This window comes from Vidua chalybeata, chromosome 14, assembly GCF_026979565.1.
Source record: "Vidua chalybeata isolate OUT-0048 chromosome 14, bVidCha1 merged haplotype, whole genome shotgun sequence".
NCBI classification, from domain to species: Eukaryota; Metazoa; Chordata; class Aves; order Passeriformes; family Viduidae; genus Vidua; species Vidua chalybeata.
The window spans coordinates 12,455,273-12,461,266 of NC_071543.1; the positions used below are offsets into that span (position 1 = coordinate 12,455,273).

At 45.7% G+C, this 5,994-nt stretch overlaps 1 long non-coding RNA gene across 1 annotated transcript; it reads left to right on the top strand.

The window, feature by feature from the left end:
• Positions 1–1,663: 1,663 nt before the first annotated feature.
• Positions 1,664–4,267, top strand: LOC128795040 (uncharacterized). Its single transcript, XR_008433371.1, has 3 exons — positions 1,664–1,759; positions 2,975–3,036; positions 4,117–4,267. It is a non-coding gene; the product is annotated as an uncharacterized LOC128795040 (long non-coding RNA).
• The last annotated feature ends 1,727 nt before the right edge of the window (positions 4,268–5,994 follow it).

Below are 5,994 nucleotides of genomic sequence, written 5' to 3' on the forward strand. Positions count from 1 at the left end.
GGGTTAACAGACAGCAGAGAACAAGCTGTTCCATGCATTCAGGTCACAAAAAACAGAACTGGGACTCGCCACACGCACCATGCAGACGCTGCTCTGCCAGGATCAACCAGAGCTCAAGTGCAGGAGCAGCCAACTCTGCCTGCTAGGAATGACACTGCAAGGAGTTTCACCTTAAAAACGTGCAAGGACAGCATTAACCCAGGGGAGTATTATTTAGGGGACATTGAGGCATCCAAGAAGACCAGAGACTAGAATCTCTGTTCTGCTTCCTGATATTCTGTGTAGGAAAGGAGTAAGGGAAAACTCTTTAAGGGGAAAGTCTGCAGGACCAGGCATAAAGCACTCTTTCACCCTTTCCTGTGCTATCAAGTACTGCAGGCTTCCTACTTGTGCTGAATATGTAAGTGGAAACAACCCAGAAGACTGGAACCAGAACCCCAGGAATGGTTCAGGGAGGGCAAGAAAATGCTCCTTGACAGGGAGTCATGAGAGGCTGGACTTCCCCTCCAGCATGTAAGCCTTCCAACATCATGTTTCAGAGTGGTGTGCTGTTTGTGGGTCCTCCCTCTGCTCCTGTCCACAGGCAGGTGTGGGCAAAGAAGGCAGGAGCAGCCTGAGTGTGGAGGAATGACCCTCCTTCCAGCTGGGCTACAGCTGGGGAAAATGATCCAGCAGCCCCCACAGATGCCCAGGAGTAACAGCACAGCAGACATGCACAATCTCCCACCCTGGTGCTCCAGCCTCCCACTCCTTCTGAAGACTCCCTAAGCATGCCACTGTTTGCCTGCTCACTATTCCCCATCCAACTCCTTGCTTAGTGCTTGCCCAGTCTCTGCAGCACTTTTGAAAAGCTTCATGTGCCCACAAGACCTTTTGGCAAGGACCTCCAGAGCTCCACTATGACTCATGTGAAGGGAAAGACCTCCTGTAAGTCCCTAGCTACAGGCATGCCCTTGTGACGTCCCTGCTCTTCCCCTGGCTGGCTTTATGATATGCCACAGACTGAGCATCAGTCTCTTCCAAGAGACACATGCTTTTTGGGGCTTCTAATATCAGCAATGAACTTAAAATCTATGTACAGTGCTTTACAAAGCTTATTTTCCTGTAAGATAAAGGGAAGGGGCAGAGTGAAACAGAGTAATTGCAGGATGAAATGTCACAGTTTCCAACCCTTTCTGGGAGCTTGACACAACAAGTCTCATTTCCAACCCCAGACTTGGGAGAAAGCTTGCAATTAAAAAAATTAACAGTGACCTTGAATACAATGGCTACAGTTTAACTAACCCGCATTCAGTCTTTGTTAATCAAGAAGCCCTTCTGTAAACTACAGCACAAAGGCACTTTTCCAAAGATCAGGTTACCTCAGCCCAGCCACACCACGGTGGAAATTTTAGAGACCTTTATTTAAAACTTCAAAAGAGTTCTCCACTGCTGAAACCGCCCTATTCACTCTTCACCCTCTGCTCTGCAAGGAGCAAGGTGAGCAGGAGCCTGGTTCCACCCATGGCTAAGGCAGGGCTTGCAGTTAAGCAATAACAACCACAAAGCATTTCCAAGACACTGATGACCAGCTGGGTGGGGTTACATCACATCCATGGACAGCATCTCAACATCTGGAACTGCACTGCAGAGGCTGCACCAGGATTACAAAACAAAATGAGAAGATACTCTTAAAACCTGCATCTTTCAAGGCTCTGGAGAGCCTTACAGCTACATCTTCACAAATAATCACATCACAGGTACAGGACAAGGTTAGCAAGTAAGTGCCCAGAGCTAATGAGCCAGTTTATCCATTTTATCTAGCAGAGAAGTGGTTTTTACCCTCCATTCCATAGTAATGTTACCTTGACAGGTGCAGTGCCCACAGTAAATACTGTGTCTGTCCCATATCCTAAATTATCCCTTTAGGGTTGAAAGCAAAGATACATATTCAGGGAATGGATGTTTCCTGCAGCCTCCTGCACAGCTCACAGCATCAGAAAATTAAGATGACTGGAAGAGCAAAGCCTGATGCTGCTCCTAAAGCAGAACTTATTTGGTATCATTAGTCATAGGCCAGTTAAACTAGAGAGCTGGCTACTCTGGACTCTTTTCTGCTTACTTTATGGATTATAGAGCAAAATATAAATTTCAAATAAATGTTCTGGAAATGCCATGTGCCCTAGGACACTGAGCCTAACTTTGCCCCTCTCCATAAATTGTTACCCTTAACAAAATATCAACTGCATGTCTTTGCTCTTGTTTTCTAGCTGGAATACCACTGAAATGTGGTGGCAGTTGGTAATTAGTATTTTTAACTCTTGGGAAGTGTTTTTTATGGCAGTACTTCCTGCTGGGGTTGGTTTTAACACATTGTCCTCACTCCTCTGGAAGGCTCACCAAGACCACATCAGATGTAGACATCTGTGCATATGGATGGACCAAGGTCTTAGAAGTGTTATCAGACTACAAGACAGCTATGAGGTCCAAGTGGTCTTGTTTCCATCCAGGCACATGTTCAGCATTCTAGATTTCTGCAGTTTTCCCATCATTCTCCTCTCTTGGCAGTTTTAATTGCTAGATCAGCACATCCTCCAAGTTCCACACTATTTCTGCCCAGCCTGAGCTCTGCCTGCAGACAGGAGGGCTCTTTTTGTCTGGATCTTTGTTCTTTCAACATAATCTAAATATCACTCCCTTAACACCTGATTTAGTATTTCAACCCCTCTAATTACACACAGTGAGATTTTATCGGAAATCTGATTATTGTTTGAAAGTCTGAGCATTTCATCCCAGCCTCAGAATTGATCTATTGACTGCCTTTAAATCTCACATTTTAATTTAGCATTTAACACTTTATACCCGCATTAATTACATTTCCCATGATCGATATCAACAAACACCATCTCTGGCCCTCTCCTAATAGAGAGACCTTAGAGACCCTGCTCTGCCAACCACTCAAGACAGCTTTGCTCTTAAATATGGACATTTACAGGGCTGATCTATCCAGTGGAAGAGGAAGAAAAAGAAAAAAGTCATGAGAAACAGCAATAGTCAGTAAGTAGCAAGGTTTAGTAAGCAACACCACCAGAAGAGGTATGGTGCAGACCTGGCCATGGTGGTGGCACGGGGACTTGCCTGGCCCCAGGACGTGGGGAGCAGAGACTCCAGCCAGCTCAACATTCCCCTGTCCCACTCCCACCTTGGCTGGAGGGTTCTGAAGCAGGGACTCACCAAGTATAGGCTCCATTGTAATTCCTGCTCACGCCAAACAGTGGAGCTTGGGCTTGGCCTGTCCAAGAGCTGCATGCAAGCCCTGGGCCACAGGAAATGCCTGACTGGCTCGGTATCTCCTGCCATTTAACCAGCCTGCAGGTCTAGCCCCACTTTTTGCCTCCAAACGGCACAACAGCAGGAGCAAAGTGCCCCTCTGATCTCCGAGTCTAGCAGATCTCTTATTAGCAGACACAAACTGCACAGACTAATTAAGGAAGACACCCATCATGCTGCCTTTCTATCCAGCCACTGCCAGCCTCAAAGGTGGCTGCTCTAAGGCACTGGATCCAGCTTTGCCAGGAGGACAGTACTAAATCTCTTTCTCTAGGCCATGGGAAGCAGAACTGCCTGTGCTTGAGGAGGGTCAGGTCCTCCTTGTACCCTGTCTGCAATGTATTTGTGTTTGTGTTGCGACTGGAGATGGAAGATGACATTGTCCCCAGTACTGCAGAAAACAGGAATATTTGTCCCTGAATAATTTCTCTAGCATATTAAGCACAAGTCATTCTTATGCAAAGACTGCCCTGTACAGCTGCCAAGGTCAGCAAGACCTTGCTTTATTTGCTGCATAAGGGCTGGCTGCGCAAGTTTTACCTTGTACATATTTTTCCATGCGTTGTCTTAGATTTCCCTGCTGCTAGTGTCTATGCATCTTGCTGTCTGTTCAGTAGGTCATGCTACCTTCTCTGGCTGTTAATAATAACTACCCAATATCCAGTGCTCCAGAACAGTCAAAATTCCAGCAAACCAACTCTTACAGTATGTTTAATTCAAAAGACAGCAAGAACATTGAATAACAATTTTCAAGGAAAACATGTTCCACAGCTTTTGCTAACAACATCAATATGTTTCTATTTTCAGGGGGTCGTGACCTGCTATCCACTCACATAGACATCACTGTTCACATTCTAGTATCTACATACAGACGATTTTTTTGTGCAAGGATTGCATTCAACCACATGGCACTGCCTGCACACACAGGCTCTGGATTACAATATCAGTGAGTGCAGTCTTCAGGAAGCAGCCAAATACTGAAGAGCCTGCATTTAAATAGATTACAGGATCTGAAAATAATTTCCTATGTTTTTTTAAATTGCAGACACATTTTTACAGACTACAGCCAATAGTTATACCTAAACTAAGGATTGTCCCTATCCCCAGTTTACTAAATCCTGTAACCCTGCATGTGCCACAGTCAAATTTAGATATTCACACAAGGAAGAAAAACAGTATTTTGAAACTGCATGATATCATGATACTGCAAAACTCAAAGTTCTTGACATTTAACCCAAGCAACTCCTTTGCAGAAGAACAGAATTAAGTAATCTACCTGAGGTTAGTGGCCAGTTAGGAAAACTTGTCAACAGCCTGCCGTGCTCAGGAAGCGCCCTGCCTCACCCCAGCCTCTGAACCCAAATCAGTGGGGAGATGACAAAAACGTCTAACACATCCCCTGGTCTGCCAGGAGCAGTGCAGCACAGTCCCCCAGCAGCCTTGCTGGTTTATTTCTCCACACCTGATCCCCCACAGCAGCATTTGGTGCTGAGCTCCAGCTTATCAGTGTGAGGAGATCTGGTCTGGGTGAGAATAGCAAGCCAGGACCTCAGACAATGGATCATACATCCTTCTTCCAGCTCAGAAATCAAGCTGTTTTAACTGTCTCAGTTTGCCCACAACATTGCTTGAACCCCATTCACCATTTACACTAATGTCACATCACCCTGAGGGCTACAAGCTCCTCGGGGTGGAAACCCTCTTCCCCTTTACGCTGCAGCAGCCTCTGACCTTGGTAAAACTCCACAGCCACCACCAGTAACACAAACCATCATTCAAACTTAAACACATCCTGGTGCCAGCAGTCTCTCAACTGGAGACAGGCAGCACTACAATGGGGCTGCACAGAGGGGTTAAGAAGCACTGCTGAAAAGGGATGCAAACAAGGACTCCAGGCTCTGAGCAAGCACACTCCGCCATACAAAAGGTGAGCATCACTTGTGAGCAAGAGCTGTCTGGCCGAGTATACTGCCTTTGTTAACAGAGAAGGCTACATGATGGAGTGGGCTAATTAACTGCATTTTACTTGGGGAAACCCAGGCTTAAATCCTGGCTCTTGTCACAGTTGAAAATGAATTTAGGGGCCAGAATAAAGGCCAAGATAATTTATTTTCTACAAAATCATCAAATAGTTGCCCATCCTCTGACAGAGAAGCCCAGAATTCTATGCAAGGCCACTACTGCTTATGTAGTTATTTCTCCAAATATAAAAGTTATTAACTGACTGACGTGAGTGGTGATCACAGCTATCCATGCTGCTTAGCTGGACTGAGCACCCCAACGTGATGAATCTCACCATTCACGTGGCCTGTGCTTTGTGATGCAGTGCCACACGGGTTGCAGGTCCTACAGGGAGGGACATCATGCCAGGCAGGATTTAAAATTCGATTTTCATATGGAGTCATTTATCCCTTAACTTTGAAGAACTAAAGCACAGCTCTGGTGTAACTCTTGTTACTTCACTGGAAAACCACTAGGACTGGTTGTGGTCCAAGGGAGTTGAGGGTAATTTCCCCACTTCCTCCCGGCTGAAGGCTGCCCAGCAGAGCCAGGAGGGAAGCAAGTACTTTCCCCATAAAGTAATTCTCTATTTTTATCATGCTAAGAAAGTTTTTCATTTGGAAACTAAAACTCCTACTTCAGAAAGAAGCTAAGCACCCTTTCCTTTCTGATTTATACCACAGA